Genomic DNA, 27,500 nt, shown 5'->3' on the forward strand with positions numbered 1-27,500 from the left:
TGTATTTTCCAATACCTGCAATAATTTATATCATGCCAACTCGTACAATAAATCAAATCCATAAAATAAATAAAGCTCACACAATTATAACAAATATCAAGGGCGTTAAAGTTACTATTAGAAATGTCTACGTATTTATAGCTTTCCGGATGTTTGATAATAATTCCCCGCACTTCACCAACCTTGTGAACTTGACGGAGTGGCCGAGCGGTTATTCCTGTCCAGCCTTTTACGCAATGTCCATGAATTAATTTCTTCGAGTTATTTTCTTTTTTAGTATGATTTAATATCCTCATGAAGCCTTTTTTTTTTTATTCTCGTGACTGACGGTGCGCCTCAACTTCCCTCCCTCCCTCCCCCTTCTCTCTCTCCTTCTCCCCGCCCCCCCCTCTCTCTCTCTCTCTCTCTCTCTCTCTCTCCCGGATGCAACCATTTTGTAAACCTTGTCTGTCGTGATATTTCCCTCGTTTCCTCTCCGCCGCACATGTTTCTCCGCTTCGCAAGTTCCTCTTCTCTGTTTCCGTCTCCAGAGGTGTCTTCAGCCCACGTGACTCGGTGTGCCGCTGTCTTTGTCCCTCTGATCTGGCCTTTTGGTTCTATTCGCATATCTGTCGACCTCTTTCTGTTTGTCTGTTTGCCTCGGTTGTTATGTCTGAGTTTGGCTATGGGTGGTTTGGTCTTTCCGATGTGTCTGTTTGCTTGTCTGTGTTTTTGTGTATATTTCTGTCTGTCTGTCTGTTTATTTGTCTGTCTCTTTGTCTGTCTCATTCTTTTATCCATCTCTCTCTCTCTCTCTCTCTCTCTCTCTCTCTCTCTCTCTCTCTCTCTCTCTCTCTCTCTCTCTCTCTCTCTCTCTCTCTCTCTCTCTCTCTCTCTCTCTCTCTCTCTCTTTCTGTATTTTCTTTGTGTGAAGGAAAAATATTACGTACTTTTCCTTAACAACCGGCAGAATATAAGACCCAGTTTAGCTGTGAGTCTTTTACGCCTATATAGATATTTTTTATCTATTCAGTTTTTTTCCTTTTAGTTTTTCTTTTTTTTACATCTTCAGCGTGTGCTTGACCTGTTTCCTTCGCTATTCTCGTCCCGTTTAACACGTGGGAAGGAGTTAAACGGGGAATCTAATCTTCTTTTTAATCACTGTTTAAAATATCTGCTCTCCCTACTGAGTCTCCGTACCCTTCTGACAATTCATTATAATCTTGTCTTGCGATGTATATTTATAAGTAGTCCTTGGCCACACACACACACACACACACACACACAGTACTCGGTAAGGAGGGTCCCGCATCAGGCTCTGTTGGTCCTGTTAATAGGGAAGGGATACGCGGATTCTGTTACCGAACTAATTGTGTGAGAATGAATTTGATCACGTAAGCTCAAACTCCTTAGAAACGTTCAAACACACACACACACACACACACACACACACACACACACACACACACACACACACACACACACACACACACACACACACACACACACACACACACACACACACACACACACCAAGCTTCAATTTTTGTAGTCTTCTGCTGTGAGACACGTGACCCAGAAGTAAATTACAGCTTTCAAATAATAAACCACTCCTGAACTTCATACAAAAAGCTTTTACTTCGAGCTTTCTTTATCGACTCAGAGAGGATAAAGAGTGACGGGCGATCCTCTTATGACTTAGTACCTCTCCTTTCATCTAGGGATCTGAAAGTCTACATATAGGAATAGGAAAGGGAGGGGAAGGGAGAAAAGACGGCAGGTAAGTGATTGATCAGGTGAGGTGCGGCTTCCTGCAGGATACGAGAGAGAGAGAGAGAGAGAGAGAGAGAGAGAGAGAGAGAGAGAGAGAGAGAGAGAGAGAGAGAGAGAGAGACTTTCCCTTTCAGCGGAGGTTTTGTGGCTCATTCGTAGTTTTTTGGTTTTATTTTGATGGTCTATTTCTGTGTGTGTGTGTGTGTGTGTGTGTGTGTGTGTGTGTGTGTGTGTGTGATGGAGTGGGTGAGTGGAGTGAATTATTTTTTGTGTGTCTGTATTTGTGTGTGTGTGTGTGTGTGTGTGTGTGTGTGTGTGTGTGTGTGTGTGTGTGTGTGTGTGTTTATGTACATTGACGTAACCAGCAGATGAATAGGAAAATGTAATATAAAAAAAAAACAAGTGACTGCGCAATAAAATAACTTCAGCAGGAAAGTTTGTGTGCGGCAAGTGTTTGAAATTCAATTCTTGCCTCAGCCATACGGAGACGGTAGGAAGTTTGTCTAGAAAAAAAAACAAAAAAAAAAAAACAAGAAAAAATGGAGTAACCAACAAAACGGGTAAAGGAGGGGAGAACACAAACAGACGCACACACACCCAAGAAATACCAAAGAAAAGAGGAATAAGTAAAAAAACTGATGAAAGGGAGAAGGAAAGAAACACGAAGAGGAGGAAGAATATCGTATCTCCCACAAAAGAAATACTAACTGATACTTGTTTTTTTTTATATAGTGTATCGTCTCTAGGGCCAGCGCGACGGGGATAAGCACTTGAGACCCCCAGCACTAATTAACTTTACCTTCCCTTTACCTTGAGATCGAAAAAAAAGAAGAAAAAAAAACAGTTCGACGCCCCGCACATCATTGTATTTTTAGCATTTCTTCACCACACAAACACACACACACACACACACACACACACACACACATTGATACAAAAATAGCAACTCGTAACAGTTCACATCCATATATAGCTATTGTGTTCCCTTACGGCCTCGTCCAAGAAAAGCCCAAGAATCATCATCATCATCAGTCATCATCATCATCATCATCATCATCATCATCATCATCGTCGTCGTCGTTGCCATCATTCAGAGACGACTGACATGAATTAGCTCGCACACTTCATACATTTGCTTCTCTCTTTTCTCTTTTTTTTCTTTGTGGTCGTCGATGAGTTTCTGTTGACCATTTTTTCACTTGTGGGTTCTTCATCATATGCGAACTCCTGACACACACTCTCTCTCTCTCTCTCTCTCTCTCTCTCTCTCTCTCTCTCTCTCTCTCTCTCTCTCTCTCTCTCTCTCTCATGTACACCACACACGAGGATATTATTCACGTGTTGTTTTGGAGTAGAAGTTAAGGTGTGTGTGTGTGTGTGTGTGTGTGTGTGTGTGTGTGTGTGTGTGTGTGTGTGTGTGTGTGTGTGTGTGAATATTTTGTTTTCCCATTGCATAACTTCATCGATATTCAATTAAAAAAAAGCGAGGATTATCTCCAAACCGTTGTTCTTCGAATGTAGCAATGCAAGAAATGAGTGAAAGAGATAAGAGAATAAAAACATTAACTAGGCCAAAAAAAGGAGATTAAGAAGGACGTAAAGAAAGAGGTAAAACACACACACACACACACACACACACACACACACACACACAGAGAGAGAGAGAGAGAGAGAGAGAGAGAGAGAGAGAGAGAGAGAGAGAGAGAGAGAGAGAGAGAGAGAGAGAGAGAAGATACCATGTCAAAACGAATCCTCTACGTCGCCACTTCTACCGACAACAACACATAAAATTGAGTCCAGGAGGGATGCCATAGGGAAGCAATAACGCCCCTCGAAACCCTCTTGGCGGCCGCGCACGTGACGGGCGGCTCACGTGAAGGGGAGCTCTTGCGTGGCGGCGTGAGTAGCTTACCTAAGGCCAGAAGTTGACGGATGTGGTAAAACTGTGAACTCAGGCGGGGAGGAAGTGAGAACATTGGGTAAAGATCTGCCTCTAGACAACGCTCCGAGGGTGTTTGCATTTTTATTTGTTGGAGATGAAGAGGTGGCAGGCGGTATACTGCGTTAATGGAAAATGAGGGACGTTGGTGCTGATGAGAGGAAGGGATGAATACGATGGAAAACAATATGTGTATGAGATGCCAAGTTTGTCTAGTGTGTTCGAGACTTTCAATCAGTCGGTGTGAAAGGAGATCCGCGTGAAAATTAAGAAAGATGGAGAATGGGAGGGGATAAAGAGCAGTTATGAAGCCTCGGGATGGGAAAAATATTAGGGATGTTTATATGTACACTAAAGACGAGATTAAAAAAAAAAAAAAACAAAGAAGGCCGCTCATGCTAATCCTGCATGAAAAAGAATAATGACTCGTGTATTCCTATTCCACCTCTGGTTCACTGTTTGTCACGCTCTCCTTACATGATAAAAGAACTGATGGTCATGGGTTCAGATCCGTCCAGTTCAGTTTCGAAACGCTAAATACTTTTTGCTGTAACTCTATGTTTAAATTATTAAGAGGGGAGGCTTAGTGATTCGTGGTTCTTGTTTGATCAGCTGCTCTATATGATGTTTGGCAAATACTCTACAGTCTATGATTTAATTCTTTCTCTATCGCTTATTTTCTGCCTTTTCCTTCTCTGCGGTTCCACTTACTCTTCCTCCTTTATTCTCCTTACTCATATTTCGCTTTCCTCTGCATATCCCTCTTCCATCCTTCCTCATTTTCTTTCCTCCCGCTAATAATCATACTGTCTACGATACAGTTCTTTCTCTATCGATAATTTTCTACCTCTTCCTAATCTGCTGTTCCACTTATTCTTTCTCGTTCAGTCTCCTTACTCATATTTCGCTTTCCTCTGCATATCCCTCTTGACTATGCGGTTCAGTTCTGGTCACCCTACTATAGAATGGATATCAAAATGTTAGAATCGGTGCAGAGGAGGATGACTAAATTCAGATCAACAGGGACATAGGCAAAATTGGTTTACTAATAGGGTGGTGGATGAGTGGAATAGGCTTAGCAGTCATGTGGTGAGTGCCAATACAATTGTCACATTCAAAATAGGAGAAATAAATTCATGGACATATTAGGTGGGTGGGGTTAGAACGGGAGTAGGGTCAAGAAGACTGCCTCTCGTACAGGCCTAACGGCCATGTTCTTATGTTCCATCCTTCCTCATTTTCTTTCCTCCCGCTAATATATAATCATACTGTCTACGATACAGTTCTTTCTCTATCGATAATTTTCTACCTCTTCCTAATCTGCTGTTCCACATATTCTTTCTCGTTCAGTCTCCTTACTCAGATTTCACTTTCCTCTACATATCCCTCTTCCATCCTTCCTCATTTTCTTTCCTCACGCTAATAATCATACAGTCTACGATACAATTCTTTCTCCATCGATAATTTTCTACCTCTTCCTAATCTGCTGTTCCACATATTCTTTCTCGTTCAGTCTCTTTACTCATATTTCGCTTTCCTCTACATATCCCTCTTCCATCCTTCCTCATTTTCTTTCCTCCCGCTAATAATCATACAGTCTACGATACAATTCTTTCTCTATCGATAATTTTCTGCCTCTTCCTAATCTGCTGTTCCACTTACTATTCTTCCTTCACTCAGATCTCGCTTTTTCCTATTCCATCCTCCCTCTTACTCCTTCCTCCTGGTAATAATCATGAACCTCCTCTCCCATCATCTCTAACATTATTAAATCCTTAGCGAAACAATAAGAGGCTCAAAACCACGCAACCTTGACATCCACTTACCCAATTACAGACAAGTGAATTACGCAACTCACCTGAGCGCAAGAAGTACCTTATTATTACCTGTGACTTTGAGGAGGGTATACAGATGAGGTCCTTAATTAGTTAGTTTATACCTGTCATATCGATGGTGATGGGATATTGTGTTTGCTTCTGTCTGTCTCTCTCTCTCTCTCTCTCTCTCTCTCTCTCTCTCTCTCTCTCTCTCTCTCTCTCTCTCTCTCTCTCTCTCTCTCTCTCTCTCTCTCTCTCTCTCTCTCGTGACCTTTACACGGTACACCTGACCTTGAGAGTCACGTGTGTTGAATTTATTAGATAAAAGTGACGGTTTTCCTATGTCTTCTGTGTGGGTATGCGTCTCTCTCTCTCTCTCTCTCTCTCTCTCTCTCTCTCTCTCTCTCTCTCTCTCTCTCTCTCTCTCTCTCTCAAACAGTAAAATTACGTGAATATTTGTAGTTCTTTTACTTTTTATTTTCCTTTTTATTCTCATTTCCTGAAAATCCCTTATGTTTTACCTCTTTCTTTACGTCCTTCTTTATCTCCTTCTTTATCTCCTTTTTTTGGCCTAGTTAATGTTTTTATTCTCTTATCTCTACTCTTTCACTAATTTCTTGCATTGCTACATTCGAAGAACAAAGGTTTGGAGATAATCCTCGTTTTTTTTTTAATTGAATATCGATGAATTTATGCAATGGGAAAACAAAATATTCACACACACACACACACACACACACACACACACACACACACACACACACACACACACACACACACACACACACACACACACACCTTAACTTCTACTTCGAAACAACACGTGAACAATATCCTCGTGTGTGGTGTACATGAGAGAGAGAGAGAGAGAGAGAGAGAGAGAGCGGTGGAATGATGTCTTATGTAACTCGAGAACAGGATAAGAGAGGCTGTGGAAGGGGAGAGGAAGAGAAAGCACAAGATGAGAAGCGGTGGAAGGCAAAAGAACGATGGTTTATTGTATGGAAAAAGGGAAAACAATAGTGATAGATTGATAAAGAGAAAGAGAAGCGTTTGTGTGGAGGAGATTATTTTTAGAGCGGAAGGAAAAGTAACTGATGGAGAAAGTGGAGGAGCTTTGAAATATATTGTGGATGGGAAAAAAAAGAGAAACTGGAGAAGGGAGTGCCGAGTGGAGGTGGATGAGTGGATGAGGTTGTGGTGGAAATCTGTGGATTGAAAGAGACCCTGGTGGTTGATTTGGTTGTAGTGGTGGTGGTAATGGTGCTTGTGGTGGTACTGATGGTTGTGGTTGTGATTTGGGGGATAGAGTACTGGTGGTGGTGATTGTGGTGGTGGTGAGGTTGCCAGCTCTTCACGTTCCCTCCGGTTTTGTGGTTCTGCGTCACCGTCACTCCTCCTCCTCCTCCTCCTCCTCCTCCTCCTTCTTTTCATTCTCTTTTTCCATTGTTCACTTTCCTTCATCTTCACCAACATGTCGTCAGTAATGTAGAAAGTAACCAATTCTCTCTCTCTCTCTCTCTCTCTCTCTCTCTCTCTCTCTCTCTCTCTCTCTCTCTCTCTCTCTCTCTCTCTCTCTCTCTCTCTCTCTCTCTCTCTCTCTCTCTCTCTCCCCCAGGTAAAGAAAGGCAGTTAAATGGGAGGAAGTTTGAAGCGTAGAGTGTGAAGTTGTGTCGCTTTGGCCAGCAGCAGAGGAGGAGGGGGGTGGGAGGCAGAGGGGAGGAGGGGAAGGAAGCGTAGGAGGAGGGGGGATAGCGGAGGTGAAGGGGTAAACAACGATGTAGGAGAGGGGGAGAGTGAGACAGGAGGGGAGAGGCGACAGAGGGGGAGGGGGAAGCAGAGGGGGAGGAAGCATAGAGTAAACATCTTTTGTCCTGCCTCTAAAGTCACGTGTGTTAACTTGGCTTCATGCCCGCCCCCTCCTCCTCCTCCTCCTCCTCCTCCTGTTCTTCCTCTACTTGGCCACTTTCCTCTCTTATCACCTCCTGTTTTTCCTCCCCCAATAAACACCCCCACCGATGATTTTTTTTCTTCATTCCATCACCTCCTTATCCCCCCTTAATCTCCTCTTCCCCACCTTTTACTTGTCACCCTCCTCCGCATTGTTTTTGTTCCCTTCTCTCACATGCCAGTTCCGGCCTATTCTTTCCCTTCACCCGACTGCCTTGTTTTGTCACTGTTCTACTTTTCCTCGGTAATATTATGCTTTCTCCTCCCTGCTCATTCTCTGTCTTCTCTTTATTCCTCCTCCTCCTCCTCCTCCTTCTCCTTCTCCTCCTTTTCCTCTTCTTGTTCTTGTTCTTCTTCCACTTTTTCTTCATTATCATAATCTTCTTCTTCTTCTTCTTCTTCTTCCTCCTCCTCCTCCTCCTCTTCTTCCTCTTTGTCGTCAGTCGTCAGGAAAAATATCTGTATATGTGTTTTAAAATACCCCTCAGTAATAAAAAGTAATGTTAGGTAAATTAAAAGATTGAATTAATTGTCTCGGAAAGAAACAAGAAAAAACTCTGGTTTGATACTGGAAGACAAAAAAATGATAAGAAAACACGTGTGCCGGCTGTTGACCGTCGCGCCAGTTTGTGTTGCAGTGTTGCTGATCCTCTTGTTGATGTTTTGCTTTGTTCTGTTTGTTAGCTCTTCCTGAGTCTTGGGATGAGCGACAGTAAAAACCACCACCACCACCTCCATTACAACCACAACCACTACCACTACCACCACCACAACCACCACCTTCACCGTTACCACCACCACCACAACCACCACCATCACCGTAACCACCACCACCACTTCCACCACTCTGATGTTGCCGTCCCCGCCACCTTTATTAAGTTTATACTCATCCCCAAGAGCAATGAGAATATTGTTAGTCAGGCGGGATTTTTCTTTTACTTCCATCCACGTGAGAGAGAGAGAGAGAGAGAGAGAGAGAGAGAGAGAGAGAGAGAGAGAGAGAGAGAGAGAGAGAGAGAGAGAGAGAGAGAGAGAGAGAGAGAGAGAGAGAGAGAGAATCGTATTGAAAAATAAAAATCACATTTACATACTCGAAATAAGCATACTGTATTCTCATCCACCGTCTACATGGAAAAGTAAAGAAACAATTGAAGATTATAATTAATCTAAATAATGTCTAAGGAACTATTATTTTCCGACTGGCGGTAAGCAAATTTATAGCCCTGCCCGCCCCGTTTACGCACTACCGGTACACGAGGATGCTGGCTTCCGTCCACCGACAGAGCGAGCGTAACACCTACTTTCCGACATTTCACTGAATTTTCCTTTTCCATTCACTGACAGGTCATTAAGCATGTACTCTGAAAGCTCCATGTCACTTCCTTCCTTAAGTTCCATATACACATACGCAAATGCCCATTAGCAATTTACGAACAACTAATCGCCTGACGTCCAGTGACAGGAACGCAGCTGCCGGGAAAATCCGCGCAAACTATCTTTAGTGATGTCCTTCGCTAAAGCCTCTTACCTCCTCCACTGTCCTCCACTGCCCTTTCCTCTCTTTATAAACTAGTCTTTTCCAACTACCGCCAGTCCCCTCCTCCTTTTCCTTTCCCTCCCTCCACATACTTGTCCCTGTCACAAAGGAACACAAACACAAAGGAAGAACAAACAACAGCAGACCTGCTGGTCCTTACGAGGTTGTTTGTGACAAGCTACACTAACTATCTAATCAAAGGTGGAAGATGAAGGACAGCAAAGGCGAAGGCTCCTCCCCAACCCCCCATCCCTCCAGCCAAAGCTGGCAGGAAAGGAAAAAGAACCATGCAGCATTGAAAAACTGCATGGAATTTATGTAGGAAAGAGAGAGAGAACTACCATTGCTACCACACTACGGGGCGATAAAAGCGGACAAGGACACCAGTATTCGAAAGAACTTAACGTTATTACGACAATGAGTAATATCTTAGTTGCTGGTTGGATTCAAAACACTTGTCTAATCTATTCTTGAAGGCCGTAACTGTTGTACTATCAACGACATCACAGGGTAGAGAGTTCCAAACATTAACAACTCGATTGAAGAAGAAGTGTTTAGCTTCGTGCGACGAGAATCTTTTACCACTTATCTTCAAATTGTGATTTCTTCTTGTTCTATTTGATCGATCAAATGTAATCTCCGCAGTAATCTTCCGCATTAATATCACTGAATCCTTTGAACATTTTAAACACTTCTATTAGATCGCCTCGCATTCTTCGTTTTGATAGGCTGAATAAATTTACTTTTAAGCCTTTGTTCATATGACAAATTTCTCAACCTAGGAATCATCTTTGTTACTCTTCGTTGGACCCGTTCCAACTTTTCTATGTCTTTTAGTAGGAGGAGACAAAACTGTACACAGTACTCTAGACGGGGGGTCGAACCAAAATTATACAGTTTTAATATTACTTTTTCCGATTTATTATTAAAGACTCGTCCGATGAAGCCAACCAATTTGTTTGCAGTTTTAACTACCTCTGAACAATGCTGACCGGCTAAAATCGCTTGCTTTGATATAGTGATTCCAAGATCCTTTTCTTTACTTACTGCAGAAAGTTGTTGGCCATTCATTACGTACCGAACGCGATTGTTATTTTTTCCGATGTGCAACACTTTACATTTCTCAACGTTAAATTTCATTTGCCATTGATTGGCCCAACGTGCAAGTCGATCTATATCTGATTGTAAAGCTTCTTCGTCGAGTATCGCAGTTACTTCCCTTCAGCCCTAAAACTGTTCCCATCCCCCCCATCCCCCCCATTGCCTCTTCCCTTCACTCACTCCCCCCCCCCTCTCCCACCCCCCGCCCTAGCACCCCTTTTCCCACACCCCTTTCTTCTCTCCGATAACTTATTCTCTTCTCTTCTTCCCCGCCACAGCTCATCACATCATCCCAACCCTTCCTTCACTCCCTTCATGTATCCCCCCCCCCCCCCCTAGTTCCCTATGTCGATGTGGTCACTCCAAACTTTAACACAGAATTTATGAGGGCTGAAAATCTATGAGCTGAGTGATGGGAAGGGGGAAAGGAAGGAAAGGCAGTTGGTTCATTTTTTGTCCTCGTCCTCGTCCTCCTTCTCCTCCTCTTCCTCCTCCTCTTCCTCCTCCATGTGCTGCCCGTCAGGTTCAGTATTCGATTTAGAAGTGTTGACTTATTATATTTTTTGTATATTTGTTTCCCTTAGTGTGTGTGTGTGTGTGTGTGTGTGTGTGTGTGTGTGTGTGTGTGTGTGTGTGTGTGTGTGTTTGCTGATGTTTGATGTTTCAGAGAGAGAGAGAGAGAGAGAGAGAGAGAGAGAGAGAGAGAGAGAGAGAGAGAAAGAGAGAGAGCGCAGCGTCAGACCATTTCTTTCTCTGTCGCCCTCTTTGCGCCCCTAGCTTTGAAGTCATGCCCGTTGTGGGTTAAAAATAGGTGACCCGCCCCCTCATTAGCACTCACCTGCGGAAGTTGAGTCCCCCCTCCCCCCCTCCCCGCCCCCCCCTTGTGCTGACAGGTGAGGCAGAGAATAGCCAGGCGGAAGGGAAAGTATGGCGGCTGGGGGAAAGGAGGAGGATAAGGAAGAAGGGATAGGACAGTAAGAAAGAAAGGAAAAGAAAAGAAAGTGGTTTGTGATGGGGCGAGGAGGAGAATAAGGAAGAGGTAAAGGGAAGGGGAAAAGGAATAGAACAGTAGAGAGGAGGAGGATATGTAATAGATAAAAGAAAGGGAAGGGAGAAGAGGAGAGAAGAGAGGAAAGTAAAAAAAAAGGGGTTAGTGACAATAGGTGAGGAGGATAAGGAATATGAAAAAGAAAAGGAAAGAGAAATAGGACAGTAGGGGGAAAGGACAAAATAAAAGGGTTAGGGATGAAAGTGTAGTGACGGACTGAGAATAGGGAATAGGCAACAGAAAGGGATAAGTAAGAAAAAAAGGATAAAAAGAAAGGGGTTAGTGATGAAAGTGTGGCAGAAGGGGGTGAGGATGATAAGGAGGAGAGGGAGGGGGAGGGAAATAGGAAGATAAAGAGGAAAGAATAAAAAAAGAAAGAGGGGGATAAGAAACAGGCACAGGAAAAGGGAGGAAGAATCGGACAGGACGGAGGAAAGAACAATAATGTGGGAGGTTATTTACGGGTTCCTTCTCTATACACCTTCCCACGGTTTTCCGCAAATAACTCTCCCTTTTTTTATCTTTCTAACTGCGTAGGTTTTTCGGCGTCTCTACTGGCCATTATTTTTGTTTTCCTTCCCTCCCATGCAATATTATTCTCCCTTCCCTCAATCATTAAACACCCTTCCAACACCATTATTTTCGTCCGCTTTACTGCTTTGGCTTCCTGTATACCTTTTGATCTTTTTTTCTTTACAGCAGAGGAGACAATGCAAGGGCGTAAAAGAAAACAAAAAAACAAAACAAAAAAAAGCCCGCTACTTACTGCCCCTGTATGCGCCGTCTCTGCTTACACGTGTTTGACCTCTGCCTTTCCTTTCTTCTCCTTTCTCCCTTTTCCTTAATTGGCCACACTCCTCCTCCTCCTCCTCCTCGTCTTCTTGTTTTCGTCTCCTCCTCTTCCTTCAAGCATCTACTTCACTCCTACTTCTACCTGACCTCCACCGCCTGTTTCTCCTTTTCCCTGCTCCAGCACTCCGCCTCTTCCGCTCCCTCCTCCTCCTCTTCCTGCTTCCGCCTCTTCCTCTTCCTTTAAGCATCTACTTCACTCCTACGTCTACCTGACCTCCACCGCCTGTCTCTCCTTCTTTTCCCTGCTCCATCATCAGTAGCACTCCGCCTCCTCCGCTCCCTCCTCCACCTCCTCGTTTTGCCTGCTCCTCGTCTTCTTCCTTGTTCCATATTTATACTCACTTCTCCCTCCCATTTATATCCTGACCGCCTAACGAGATTTCTTTGTATGGCTCCTTCCTTATTCTCGTTTTCCTGTCAATCAGTTCGCTCGTTTGTGCAGCGTCGCGTCTCTCTCCCGCTCTGGTGTAATGTTCGCCGTTCACAAAGGCTTCGGGTACTTATTGTTATTGGACGATTTCATTGTTACTGCGACACACGTACTTAGATCACTAGAGTTGAAAGGTGTTAAGTTTTATAATGCGCAGTTGATGTACTGTTGATATTTTTTTTTTGTACAGTTTGTCAGAATATAGATATAGGGGAAGAGGGAAAAGCAGATATGCAGAGTGAGTGGGTGAGTTAGTGAGTGAGAGGAAGATGCGGACACGAAGGTAGAAGAGAAAGGGAAGAGAAAGAGCAAAAAAAAAAGAGGTGTGCCCACATTATCAGCAGCAAAGTGGACGTCATTAAGCAAAAACTTGACCTTCCTCTTTCTCTCTCCCATCTTCCTGTCGGGAACCAGAAAACGAACAAACAAGAGGAATAGCCATAACAGTACAGAGTAAACATCTCATAGGACAAACACTAACAAAGAGGGAAACAACGAGGGTAAAGGAAAACAGATACCCAGAGAGGAATGAGAGATATACAACTGTGTAAACATCTGACAGGACAAACACTAACAAGAAGGGTGACATATATAACAGTGTAAACATCTCAAGTACAAAAGAGGGGAAACAACGAGGGTAAAGGAAAACAGATACCCAGACTCAGATACATAAAACAGATACCCAGTGGGCGTGGTCAGAAAGTGTGAACAACCATTGAAAAAGACTCTGACCCCTGACGTCAGTCGTGGCAACATGTTATGAGCCAATAATTTAACAGAAAAATCACTGAGGGAGTGTCTTAAGACTGACTCACGAATAGCAGGAGAAGTAAAACAATACAACATAATGAGCGAGCGGATGGATGTGACAGGAAGTATTGGCCATTGGTTATGTAGAAAATTAAGGGCGTGTCAAGGATGTAAGTCCGCCTCAAGCAAAGAAAAATGTGGCCTAGAAATCAGTGGTATGGGTAGACCGAGCTTGGTTCTCGCCTCAAGCAGACCTGCTACTCACTCAGCCGAGAATGGCTGTTGTGATCTTAATCGTGAGTAGAAATTTGAGAATCTAAGGGAAACCGACTGTATTGTCCTGGAGATTATAATGTAGGAGATGTGAAGTAGGATTGTGAGTGGGACAGGATTGTGATTATTTGTTTGCGATGTAAAGCAAAGGTAAAACCACTGGGTGTGGTATAATTTGGTGTTTCCGTGACTTGTAGTAGATTATACTATAGGAATGTGTTATTAAGATTTTGTGAAGAGAGTACATAATGATTGTGATGTAAGCAGAGAGATACAAACCACTGTTTGTGGAACGACGAGTGTTATTATTATTGGCAACAACTGACCACATATTGTAGTATTATGTTTAAGACATGTCGTTTGTCATATGTTGCATCCATTGCTGAATATGCCAGTGTTATGATCGTCTGAGCATAGAATATTGCATAAGGCAATTACTTTCATTTAATTTAAAATAAATGTATATTTTCTTTTTCCCTTGTTTATCCCCGAACTCCAGTCTCCAATAACAACTTAAGCCGGATCACGCTACCAGGGATACGAGACGGTGAGATCATTTATGGAGTAATTAATGAGTGATAAAAGAGTTGATTTAATACAAGAAAAGAAGGGTCCAAAATTCCCTCGCTCTTCACCCTTCCTTCAACCCTTCTCGCCACCTCTTCACTTCCTCTCCCTTCCATCCCAACAACACAGGCGTGCCCAGTGTCTTTTAATCGCATCTCACATTATCGACAGCCAAGGGGATGCCATTAGCCGGTATTTCACGGTAACGATTTTGCTCGGGACCCAGACCTTTGGGCGGTGACTTTCGCTGAGCTGCTGAGGGAACATGACATGCACTAATCACACGAGGATGCTACGTTTGATGAGCATTGGGCAATTTTGGTCTTGATCTTGACTTTTAGGGACTTTCAAGTAGAAATAGATGTTGATTAATTTCTGTCAGTCATATTATGTTTTAATATAGTTATTTTTACACCGAAATAAAAAATGCATTTACAATAAATACACACCTCACCCTTCCTCCCTCCCTTCCTCACCTCACCTGGATGAATGAGATGAATTTAAGAGTTGCTCAGTTGATACAAATACGTCTGGAGATTTAAATGTAATGATAAACAGTTTAAAGACAGAGAAGGCAGAAGGTGAATGAATAACAAGCGTTCACGAGTAGTATTGTGGAGCAGAAACATTGGATTGCAAAAGACTTAATCACCCTCTCTGGTCCATGAGCAAAGCCCCATCTGTCAGCATTTTGCTTACGGACGGGGCCTGCTCGACCAAAATTGTTCCCGTGAAATACCGCCTAAAAACCTTGACCTCCCTCTTTCTCTCTTTTCCTTCCTCCCTTGCCCTTCATACCTCCTTGGACCCTTCTCATCACCTCCTACATTCCTCTCCATTCCATCACAACAACACAGGCGTGCCCAGTGTCTTCTAATTGCATTACACATCGGCAGCCAAGGGGTCGGATAAGGAATATGCAAAAACTTGACCTCTTTCTCTCTCTTCCTCCCTCAGTTGCTCTTCACCTCTCCTTGGCTCCTCTCTCTCCACACACTTCACTCCCTTTTCTTTTTTCCTTTCTCTCTCTCTCTCTCTCTCTCTCTCTCTCTCTCTCTCTCTCTCTCTCTCTCTCTCTCTCTCTCTCTCTCTCTCTCTCTCTCTCTCTCTCTCTCTCTCTCTCTCTCTCTCTCTCTCTCTCTCTCTCTCTCCTTTTTCTTCTTTCTCCTCTTTTTCTTTCTTTTCTTCATCATCATCATCGCCTTCTTCTTCTTCTTCTTCTTCTTCTTCTTCTTCTTCTTCTTCTTCTTCTTCTTCTTCTTCTTCTTCTTCTTCTTCTTCTCTTTCACTGTCTCTTTCATTTCCTCTCCCTTCTTTATATCGCCTATTCCTCTCTCTTACTCTCAGACCTCCGCCCCCTACCCCACTTTCTCCCGCCCACCCTCCCTTTTCTTCCTCCTCTTCTTCCCACCGCCTCATCTTCCCTTATACCTCCTCCCCTCTCCCTCTACTTACATTTTAACGCCCCATCGTCTCCCTCTTCACACTTTGCTTTAACATTTCCTCTCTTCTTCTCTCTCTCTCTCTCTCTCTCTCTCTCTCTCTCTCTCTCCCCCCCCCCCTCTCTCTTCCCTTCCTCTGTTTCTCTCTTCTATGTCCTCCCCTCCTTCCTTACATTTTAACTCCCCGCCGCTCATTTCTTCGCCCTTTGCTTAAGATTTCCTCCCTGCCTCTCACTCTCCCTCCCGTGAATCTCCCTCCCATCCTCTCCTTCTCTCTCCCTTCATGCCCTCCACCCTGACTCCCTGACACTTCGAAAACCAAAATATTGTGTTCATAATTATTGCAAGCAACGGAGAGAAGTAACGTAGAATGTGTAAACGTTAAGAAGGTATATTGCAGTAAAAAAAAAAAAGTAATTAAAGTGTGCTTACTATCTATTTATGTTTTCAACGAAGAGAAACAAACAACACCTGAGGGTCCGTTTATTTTTATTTCCATCATGTCAGGTCTGCTTGGAAATTTATATATAAAGAAAAAGAATTCGTTTGTATTGCCGTAGTTAAATAAGACTTGGCATTTAAAAAGGCATCCGATCATCAAAGCGACCTCACCTTCAATTTTTTTTTTCTCTCTCTCTCTCTCTCTTCTTACCTGGAAACCATTCTGTGCTTGAACTAAATTGTACAAAGCCGATTATTTTCTCAGCGAGGACTTACTTCTTAACCTGATGACTTTGTTCACCCGCCTGCTCTTTTTCTTCCACCTTCCGTGAAACACTTCAAAGCCTCTTAAGTCACTGGGCACGAAAGTGTTAAAAGTGCTAAATAATGTGTGGGAGTGGGTAGGTATATAGGTTGATAGAGAGAGAGAGAGAGAGAGAGAGAGAGAGAGAGAGAGAGAGGTCAAGTATCGTCGGTGGGTGAATGTGTTTGGTCTGCTGAGTGTGTGTTTGTGTGTTATATTATAATTGTGTTTGTTTGTTTGTTTGTTCTCTCATTTTTGCTTGTTGAATCATTCCTTCTTTAATTCGTACCTTGTAATACTATCATTCCCATCTCTCTCTCTCTCTCTCTCTCTCTCTCTCTCTCTCTCTCTCTCTCTCTCTCTCTCTCTCTCTCTCTCTCTCTCTCTCTCTCTCTCTCTCTCTCTCTCTCTCTTCTCATAATTATCATCATTTGGTTCCTTACTATTTTTATTCATCCTTTGGTATTTATTTTTTCCTAGCGTCTTCTGGTTATTTCCTACGACATCATTATTCCTTCTCCTCTCTTTCTGATGTTTTTCTCTCATATCTGATTGCTCGTTAGCCTTCTCTCTTGTTTTCTACGTATTTCTTTTCTTTTCTTTTATCTGTTCGTTTCATTTCTCCTCAGGCTCTTTACTCTCCCTCAGTTTCTATCAATCTTCGTTTCTGCAGTTTCCTCTTTTTTCAGCAGTATTTTTCCTCCCCACAACAAAATATCAAACTTTTATTCCGCTTATCCTTTTCTTTCCCTCCTTATTCCTTCCTTTTATTCATCGATCAGTGAGCCATCCTAAGCCAGAACACACACACACACACACACACACACACACACACACACACACACACACACACACACACACAGAGAGAGAGAGAGAGAGAGAGAGAGAGAGAGAGAGAGAGAGAGAGAGAGAGAGAGAGAGAGAGAAGCGTCGTCTTTCCCCACGCCTACACCGTTTCCAGTCACCCCCGAGGGAGTCTTTATCTCTCGACTTTTCCATCCACGGACTTTGTGGGCGCCTCGTATCTTTCATTGTCTTAAGAGCTATTATGTAAACTGATGAGCTGAATGAACATGCAAAAGATAAGGAGCATAGAATCGTAGCCCTAACTTCTTTTGCGTTCACAGACAGTATACAAATCAGGCTTCAAAACTAAGATGACTATATTTTTCAAGGTCTGTCAAGAAACGGTTCACTAGTTAATTCGTCAGTGGGTCTTGTTTTCTACTTCATTATTTAGAGTCTTTTTGAAACTACAACGATAATCAGGTCTCTCTCTCTCTCTCTCTCTCTCTCTCTCTCTCTCTCTCTCTCTCTCTCTCTCTCTCTCTCTCTCTCTCTCTCTCTCTCTCTCTCTCTCTCTCTCTCTCTCTCTCTCTCTCTCTCTCTCTCTCTCTCTCTCTCTCTCTCTCTCTCTCTCTCTCTCTCTCTCTCTCTCTCTCTCTCTCTCTCTTTTTTTATTTAAAACAAATTTTTACAAAAAAAAAGGAGGCTCAAAATTACACTTTTTAGGTATAATTATTCTAAGAGCCTGTGTATGGGGCAAATTGAATTGTCGAATGTTGAAACATACAAGCATACAAATACAAAATACGAAAAAAATAAAGAAAAACATGTAAAAACAATATGGAATAATGTCAGCTTGTCACTTTATATTTATAGTTTATAGCACTAGCGCACTTGGCTGTCCCTCACGCCACCTGTGAGCAGCCAGCTTCACCTGCTGCGTGCTCATGTTCTCCACTTGAGGAGTTGCTGCCGTGAACATGTTCCACAGGCGTGTGGTCCTGGCTGTATATGTGCGCTGGTGCTGCCTGGAGTGTGATTGAGGCACTTCCACGAGCTGGTCACCGGAGAGTGTAGTCCGGGTGAACCGCTGAGCAGCGCGTGGAGGGAGCCTCAAGCTGCTGAGGTGGGGAACCCCCTGCACCTGGGCTTTGTGACACACCACCAGTGCTGAGACATCACGGCGGTGCTCCAGCGATGTCACAGTGGCAGACGACTCCTCCAGGTGCTCGCTGGCCTCCACCAGACGCAGTGCTCGTCGGTGCACTGCGTCGAGCCTCTGCATGTGGGTGGCAGCACTCGCCATCCAGCACAGGGCACCGTACTTCAGATACGGTCGTATCTGTGCCTTGAACAGAGTGAGGATGCCCCGTGGGTCGAGGGATCCCGCTACTCTTCGCAGGACAGAGACTCGCATGGAGGCCTGGCGGGCAACGGCTCGGACGTGGAGGTCAAAGCGCAGGCTTTGGTCCACAGTCACTCCCAGGACCTTGATGTGGCCCTGGAGGGGCAGACTCTTGCCTCCAAGACGCAGCTGGCCTGAGACCGCTCGAGAGGCGTCTGGGGACCGTGAGATGACCATGGCCTGCGTCTTCTCCGGGGCGAGGGTGACCTGCCACTCCTCTCCCCACTGCTCCACCAGGCTGAGCTGCCTGTTGATCTCCTCGACGGCGCGCTGGCTGTCGGGGCGGCAGTAGGAGCGGGAGAGTGTGCAGTCATCGGCGTAGGCTGACACTGCCGATAGCTGCCGGAGGAGATCGTCGATATATATATTCCACAGGATTGAACCAAGCACGGAACCTTGTGGAACTGAGGCATGCACTGGTGAAGACCTTGATGACTGCCCGTTGATCACCACCTGAAGGGTCCTCCCCTGGAGGTAATCCTTGAGCAGCATCAGTAGGGCACCCTGGACACCTTTGGCGCGAAGCTTCTCAATGAGCCCCGCGTGCCAAACCCTGTCAAGGGCTCCAGCAATATCCAGGGCTACCACGAGTGTGTCCAGACCTTCATCCAGTGCGTCTTGCCAATCCTTGGAGAGGAGGAGGAGGAGGTCCGCGGTGGACCGGCCAGGCCTGAAGCCAAACTGTCTATCTGAGAGGAGATGGCTCTCACTCAGATGCTGACAGTTGACTGCAGCCACCACACCCTCCAGCACCTTGCCCACCACAGAAAGCAAGGAGATGGGCCTGTAGTTGCTGGGCTCGGACCTCGAATTTTTCTTGTGGACCGGAACCACACGCGCCTCCTTCCATAGTGAAGGCCACTTGCACTCCCTCAGGCAAGACGTGAAGACGGCGGAGAGAGGACATGAGAGCTTCTTGGCACAATTCTTGAGGAGGCGTGGGCTTATGTCATCCGGGCCAACGCCTTTACCTGCGTCCAGCGCGCTGAGCAGCCGCTCAACCTGCCCTGCCGTCACCGACACAGAAGAGACAACACGGTCGGTTTCCTGTGGCAGCACAGGTGCGGGTCGTCCCGGGTCACCAACCTTCATTTTCTTGGCGAATAGTTCAGCCAGGAGCGAGGCCTTGTCTCCACTGCTTGTGGCCGTGGAACCGTCAGGCCTGGTGAGTGGAGGGACGGCATGGGGTTGGTTAGCCCCCTGCCGCTCCTTAACGAGACTCCACCAGGTTTTGTTGCCAACTCCTGGGCCGCAAAGTTTCCGCTGCTGGTCCTTTCTCTGTCGCCTCTTCGCCCAAGCGCAGGTAGCTGTCATCCGTTTGCAGGCCTCCCGGTGTTGGACCTTATTTTGGCGTGACGGATGACGCTTCTACCTCTCCCAGGCGGCATGCTTGGCCTCGGCAGCAACCCGGCATCGGAAATCGAACCAAGCGGGGTCACTAGGCCTGGCGAGGTACACCCTGCTGGGGACATATTGTTGCTGGTGGGCAAGGAGCTTGGTGGTGAGAGCCCGTGCCTTGGCCTCGGCGTCCCCAACCAACAGGGTCTCCCAGTCCGTGTCCTCCACGGCGTGTCTCATTGACGGCCAGTCGGCCCTCTCCCAAAGCCAGATGGTGCGCGAGACTGCGTCTTCCCTCTCTGTGGTCAGCTCAACCCGAGCCAGTACGGCATAGTGGTCAGAGCTGCCCACTGGCCCCAGCTGCTGGCAGCGGAGGCTGGCCTCGGGGAGGTCCGATAGCACAGGGTCCAGTAGCCCTCCTCGCTCATGTGTGGGGAAGGTTACGTGGTTTACCAGACCCTGCACCGTCAGTAAGTTATCGAAGGCTCCCTGCTCCAGGTGGAAGCTTAGATCTCCCACCACCATCACGTGGGAGCACTGGTGACGCAGGAGCAGGGTTTCGAGCTCCTCCGTCAGGCAATCCAGAGGAGCCCGCCCTTGCCTAGGGGGGTGGTACATGACACAGAGGAGGAGACCACTGTTGTCCGTCAGTGCCACCCTGAAAAATAGAGCTTCCGTTTGGTGAGGCAGCGTCACCTCGAGCTTCTGTACATTTAGGCAGTCCTTAAAGCAGGCAGCCACGCCTCCGCCTGCTCTGTTCTCCCTGTCCTTCCTCACCCAGTGGGAATAACCTGGGATTTTGCCAAACGTTGGCTCCACCTCCTCAGTGAGCCACGTTTCCGTCACAGCAACAACGTCGGCTCGATGGCGCAGGACAAAATTGTGGGTGAGGTTGCCAACATTTGTGCGCATTCCCCTGACATTGGCCGACACGACGGTGAGATGCCGGGTGAGGCACCCATGCACTCGCCGCCTCGCGTTGGCTTGGCAGGGAGGTGTGGTGTTGAGGCGAGACGTGTTATAGCGTCTTCCATTTAGCGTAACCTGTTTTTGGGTCGTGATCTGTAGAGTCCCTTATAGAGTCCCGACTACCTAAGATTTGGACGCCATTATTGGGCCTGTTTTCGCCGTGCTTTTCAAACGCTAGCACACGCTCTCGTGATGACAACAGGACCAATAATGGCGTCCAAATCTTAGGTTGTCGGGACTCTATCTATTAAGGGACTCTACAGATCACGACCCAGAAACAGGTTACGCTAAATGGAAGAGGCTGTTAGTGTCTGCCCTGCCACGAGGGGGCAGGCCAGGTGCGGTGAAGCTCAGGCTGTTGTTGGTGATGTTGCCAGGTGGGGGGCTGCTGGGTGTCCTGAAAGGGCTGCTGAGGGTGGAGAGTTTGCTGCCTCCAAAGGCCTTCCGTCAGTACTCTCCTGAGCAGCATTTCCTGGCGATGGTCAGCAGCACGACCGTAGCACGAGGCGTGCTACGGCGGAAGCAGTATCCACACCGGCGTCTCTCCCCTCCTTTGATCTCCCTCGGTGACCTGACGTCCTGTGAGTGAGTCAGGTGGGGTGGGGGGGTCGCGTGCTCGGTGAGGTGAGGTGTGGTCCTGCCTGCTGCTGGGTCCGTTTCTGAAGCCACCTCTTTTTGTTGTTGTTACCACTGTTGTTGTTATTGTTGTTATAGTTGTTATTGTTGTTGTTGTTTATGGTGGTGGTGTTTATATTGTTGTTCTCTCTCTCTCTCTCTCTCTCTCTCTCTCTCTCTCTCTCTCTCTCTCTCTCTCTCTCTTTCTCTCTCTCTCTCTCTCTCTCTGCAATTCCTTTTTCCCTATTTTCTCCGTTTTATTGTTGTTCGTTATATATTTTCATTCTTTTGTTCGATTTCCCTGACGCGCTTCCTTATTGGCTAATGAAGGGAGAGCTAGGTAGGTAGCTGACAGGTAGATAGGTAAAGAGGAAGGTATGTAAGTAGGTAGGTAGGTGGTAGAGAGAGAGAGAGAGAGAGAGAGAGAGAGAGAGAGAGAGAGAGAGAGAGAGAGAGAGAGAGAGAGAGAGATAATAAAATGATTCGAGAGAGAGAGAGAGAGAGAGAGAGAGAGAGAGAGAGAGAGAGAGAGAGAGAGAGAGAGAGAGAGAGAGAGAGGAAAATAAAATGATTGGAAGATGAGCAGGGAGGAAGAGATGTGTATGGAGAGAGAGAGAGAGAGAGAGAGAGAGAGAGAGAGAGAGAGAGAGAGAGAGAGAGAGAGATTTCCTAATATTACTGCAAGTTTTAATATGTATCTCACAAGCTTCTTTCATAACCTCATATTATTTTCATCATTATTTTACTTTATGCAATGTCATTATAATTGCTTTCGTTTTTCCATTTGATTTATAAGAGTAACAACGCAACTAAAGGGTTTTCTTATTTCTCTTCGGCGCTTCGCATTTTTTTCATCATCTATTTCATTTATTTTTATTGGAAGATGGTGTAGAAAAGGGTTGGCAATTATTTTTTTTTTTTTTTTTTTTTTTGCGTCTGTCTTTCGTTGCCTCGTCGTTCCCTTTAATTTTCACTACTGCAAAAAAGAAAAAAAAAGTAATTTAATCACTGCTCTGTCTGTTCTCATTCCCTGATCACTTCCTTCCCTTCTTTCCTGCAGCAAAGTAGGACACACTGTCACACACGCACACACACACACACACACACACACACACACACACACACATTGCCAAGGATACATCATCAACCTTTTCCTTCCTTCTTCCTTTCTCCTCTTTTTTTTTTTTATTATTCACCTCCTCTTCTCTCTCCTTCCCCTCCCCTCTTTCCTTCTCCTCCCATTTCTGTTCTCCTCCTCTCTCCCCTTCTCTTCCTCCTTGATTTTCCGTTCCCCTCCTCGTCTTTCAACACCCCTCCCCTCCCCTTCTCTCCCCCTCCCTCCCCTCACCTCACCCCCCCCCTGCAATTGTCACCGGAGTCAGGTATTAATACGGCTCTCCGTCATAGCGCCACGCCCAACCCATACACGGAAAGGTAGGAGAATGAAGTATGAATGATAGGGGAAAGGAAGGGAGAGAAGAGATTGAAGAGGTAAGGAGTAGGAAGAGAGGAGAAAGTAAGTGGAAAAAGTAAGAGGATAATGAGAGATGGGGGATTGAGGAAAGGGAGGGAGCGAAGGGAGAGAAGGGGAAAGAATAGGAGAAATGGAGGGAGTAAGTGGAAATGGAAGAGGAGAGGAAGGGAGCCAAGGGCGTTACACATATCTTTAATTAAAACTTGTAGCAGATCAGTAGAAAAAAATATATATATGAGTATAACCTATCACTTCCGGGCCCTGGTTTTTTTTTTCCATATCTGTTCTTTTGTTGTTGTTCCTGACGTTGTTGTTGTTGTTGTTGTTGTTGTTGTTGTCTCTCTATTATTATTTTTCATTCTTTTCCTACTATTCTCCCTCCTTTCATTTTTGTTTTTATCCTCCCTATCGCTGCCCCCTTTCATCTCGCGCCTTCCTTGCCTCCTCCTTCCCTTCCCTCCCTTCCTTTCCTCTGTCCTCCATCTCTCATCCTCCTCTAGTCATCTCCCTTTCCTCTATCCTCTCTCATTCTCTTCTTCCCTTTTCCACTCTCCTTTCACTCTTCTCCTTCGCTCTCTTCTCTCCCTTTCTTCTCCTTAGCATTATCCTCTTCCCTTCTCCACTCTTTCCCCTCTCTCACTCTACTCCTTCCCCTCCCTCCCCCTCCTTTCCCTTCTTTTCCTCATTCTTTCCTTTCTTCCTTTCCACTCAAACGCTTCTCTCACCTTACGCCTCATACCCTCCCCCCTTCACGTCTTTCTCCTTCATTTTTCATTCTCCTGCTCCCTTTTCCACTCACCCTCCCCTCTCATTCTACTCCTTACCCTTTCCTCCCTTCTCTCCCTTCCTCCCCAACCTCTCGCCGCCTCGCTACTCATCTCCGTGGACATAAATCTTCGTGTCCCGTATTTTACTGTCTGTGTCTCTTCCTCTCCATGCCAGGGCGAGGAAAACCTGTCCCTGGGCTATACTTAGAGAGAGAGAGAGAGAGAGAGAGAGAGACTATGCATACTTTTGTTTGTTTTATATATATATATTTGACCGTCTTATTTGACCACTCAATCTTTCTCTTTTCTTGAGGGAACAGCGATCAGAGGGCTTTTTATTTTTGGTCTTTAATCTTGCCTTTGAGCTGCATCATTTCCTGTAAATATCATCACCCTGATCACAGTTTTTGAGGTATTATTTTCATTGTAAACCTAGATTCCACAACGCCCGTCACCCGCCGCCATGAATGTGGATACGGAGAAGCAGAAGACAAGGGAAATGGAGCAGATGGAGGTTGTTTTTTTACACTGCTTTGGAATCAGTGCCGCGATCGATAATTAAAAACTGGTTACGTTAGGTTTGGGCGGCGGGGCGGCAGGGTGGCTGGAGTGGCGATCCGGTTTGGGCCGCTCCGTCATGCCATCCACGTCACTCCTGTCAACGCCCCGTGAGAAACCGAGTCTCTTATTTCCCCGACGACTGTCTTGGGAGGACGAAACATTTGCCTCGTGAGTTCTGACGTTGTTTTTATTATTATGGTTTGTTTTATTCTCTCGTCATTAGTGGGTGAGAGTGGGACGTGGAAATACGGAAGTACTGAACAATTAGCAGATTTATGATAAACACGCTCAAAAGTAACATATTAAAACATTTGCCTCGTGAGTTCTGACGTCGTCCTTATCATTATGGTTTATTTTATTCTCGCGTCAATAGTTATGGAGAATGGGACGTGGAAATACGGAAGTAGTGAACAGTTAGATGATTGATGATAAACTCGCTCAAAAGTATACCATATATAAACATGTGCGTGCGTTCGTCTGGAAACTTCCCGTGGAAAGGTTTGGTTGGGTAACGCCTCGGAAAGTGAGTGTGTTGGAATGGAAATTCACTGAGACATCATCATTTTCTCCATCCCACTCAGTAACTTGCCTCACATTGCAATGCTTTGACAAGGAAGGAGGAAGAGCAGGAGAAGGAGAAAAAGAAGAAAGAGAATTAGGAAAGTTGTTTTCACTTTTTTATTTTTTTATTTTTTGTTGTTGTTATTGTTGTATTGAGGGTAAGGGAGTAAGGGTGGCTTGAGTGTGACCTTGGCATGACTAAGGGTAGTTATTTTTCATTTTATTTTATAGTAAAGGAAGCAGCTCAAGGGCATAACAAAAAGTGTAGAAAAAAAGCCCGCAAAACGCTGCTTCTAAAAAAAAAAGACAAAAGTAAATAGTGACCAAAAGAGAGGTCAATTTCGGGTGGCGAGGTGTCTTGATAGGTGGATGGTTGAGAATGCAGGTGGAGGGAGGAAGGATGAACACGAGGTAGGCCATGAAGGAGGCCGGCAGCAGGTTTTAGTCCTAGTCTCCTTAGGGGCATGATTGGCCTCGCCCCATCAGTCTCGAGGCCGTCTAGACACCCCAAAGCCAAGACCCACAGACGCCAGCTTCCTCCCCCAGAGAGAAAAGAGCTCCCTCCCCGCCTCTGCCACCCGTCCCACCCAGTTTCGCTATCTTCCCACTCTCCTATTTTCACAGCACAGGAGAGAGAGAGAGAGAGAGAGAGAGAGAGAGAGAGAGAGAGAGAGAGAGAGAGAGAGAGAGAGAGAGAGAGAGAGAAGGAAAAAATTAACATGAACACCTCTCATATATACTCGCTCTCCATCAGGACAAAGCCCACCTCACGTAACTAATGTTTAATCCACGTGGCCGAGATAGAGTAAGTAGTTGCCTGAGCTCGGTGAGACACAATTGTTTCCGTCCACAGCCTCTGACGCTCCCGTGATCAAAGCGTGGGAAGTTACATCACGTTATTAAGGAGGAGGAGTAGGAGAAGGAGGTTTGTGGAAGATGGCTACTGACGCGGGGCCATGACGGAGCAGAAAATAGCCATCAATGACGTTTAAATGATGGATGTCACGTCTGTCATCCTAGTCACCAACCCTTCCGCCCACCCCATCAGGAAGATTTTGTTATTTTACTGAGTGGATGGAACTGAAGCACTGTATAGCCTCCAACATTTGTTTTCTTTGATGGGCGTGTTATGTGAGTGTCTGTAAAAAGCGCTTATAGATTTTTTTTCTTTTTTTTAGGAAAGGAGGGAGACCAAGGACAAAACATAAATTAAGTTTCCACACATATTTCACCTTTTATTTTCTTTCGCCTTGAGTCCGCCATTTTAGCTTCGAGGAGGTGATGTAATGCGTGTGTGTGTGTGTGTGTGTGTGTGTGTGTGTGTGTGTGTGTGTGTGTGTTTTGTCGGTTTAGTTAACGTCTCATTATTTCTAGGGTGTGTTATTATGATGATTTTGATTTATACGACTTTTTTGGGGGGGGTATTCTGTATTCATGTATGTGTCGCTATAATCTTTTTTTTATAGTATTATGTTAATGTTTAGTATTTTATTTCGGACTATAAATTCATATATATAAGTAAAGAACTGTATGGACGTATTTTATAGAACTTAATAATTTGTGGTCAATGAGGCATCTATCTATCTATCTATCTCTCTATCCCTCTTAGCTTCATCTCCCTTTTAGTCTCATCTCTCTCTTTCCCTTTTCCAGCCTACCGTGAATTTGCGTCCCTCTTCCTCAACCTACAAGTGGGTCACGTCTGGGCCTCACTCCGGCACCGTCAGGATGTTCGCTTTTTTATCGTCTGACCCTGAAGAGCCTCTTGTCTGCGCAGGTAAGGAAGGTCATTATCTCGAAACTGCCGCCACGCTTGCTAGCTCTTCCCGAGGCGGCGAGGCGACAGGCGGCGTTTAGGCTGGAAAAGGGAAGCTGTGGCGGCCTCCTTCTCCTCCTCCTCCTCCTCCTCCGCCTCGAGATGAAGGTGCCACTGATAGCTACTTGGGCCTTCCTGTTCCTGTTCTTGTTGTTGTTCTTGTGGCGTGTTCTGCCGCTTCGTGCGTTTTTGTCTCCGTCTTTCATTATTATCGCTGTGATCGTTTTTTTTTATTTATTTATTTATTTTTCTTAATTTTTCCGTCTTCGTTTCCTCTTCCCCTTCGTGTTCTTATTATTGTTCTTACTCCTGTTTTTATTGTTTTTTTTTCTTTAATCTTTTTCTTCGTTTTCTCTTCCACGTTGTTGTTGTTCATCTTTTTTTTCTTTTTTCTCCTATTATCTTTACGTTCTCTTCCTCCCCTTCCTTCTCTCTAATATATTCTTCTTCTAATATGTCCCGACGCTGCCGACGTATTGATCGTCAACCCGTAAACGAGGAGTTGTTTTTCGAGGTGGAGTTGTAGTTTCTAGCTTTCAATTGGCTCTCATTCCCATTAACTTCCTCATCAATCCATCAATAAACACTTTAATATTAGAGGTATAAGTAGCTGGTGCCACTTTCCTCGTTGAAACACTACTAATGAACCATCACGAATACTATAATTTGCTCACAGAAACGCCATCTTTCTTAAACGATTCTGTCATGGACCTTTTTCAACACCCATTACTCTGTGAGGCGATTTCTTTCAAGTAAATCACTGAGCACCGTAAATTGTATCCGCCAGCTTGAGTCACCGTCGTTTTCGCAGGCACGCCCTCTTTACGAATGGTCCTGGTGCGTCACGGCTGCTTAAAGGGGGCGAAGGTGTGACATTTATGCAGTGTGAGTTATCAAGCGAGAGACGTCCCCGAGTGTGGCTGGGCGGGGTCGTGCCGAGTGGGGCGCGGCGCAAATCGAGGAGAGATGGGACCACTTGACATTATGCTCCTGATAACTGATGGG

General features: G+C 45.3%; 1 protein-coding gene and 1 long non-coding RNA gene across 5 annotated transcripts in view; one reads left to right on the top strand and one right to left on the bottom strand.

Annotated features, from left to right (window-relative positions):
- The window catches only part of LOC126996448 (uncharacterized), a 95,450-nt gene extending 68,708 nt beyond the window's left edge, over positions 1-26,742 (top strand). The window contains exon 3 of the long non-coding RNA XR_007751177.1: positions 26,333-26,742. This is a non-coding gene — a long non-coding RNA (uncharacterized LOC126996448). The remainder of the gene's footprint in view (positions 1-26,332) is intronic.
- Positions 1-27,500, bottom strand: part of LOC126996447 (uncharacterized) — an 82,938-nt gene that overhangs the window by 41,875 nt on the left and 13,563 nt on the right. The gene's annotated exons all lie outside the window — the stretch shown is intronic.

This window comes from Eriocheir sinensis, chromosome 10 (genome assembly GCF_024679095.1).
Source record: "Eriocheir sinensis breed Jianghai 21 chromosome 10, ASM2467909v1, whole genome shotgun sequence".
Lineage (NCBI taxonomy): Eukaryota > Metazoa > Arthropoda > Malacostraca > Decapoda > Varunidae > Eriocheir > Eriocheir sinensis.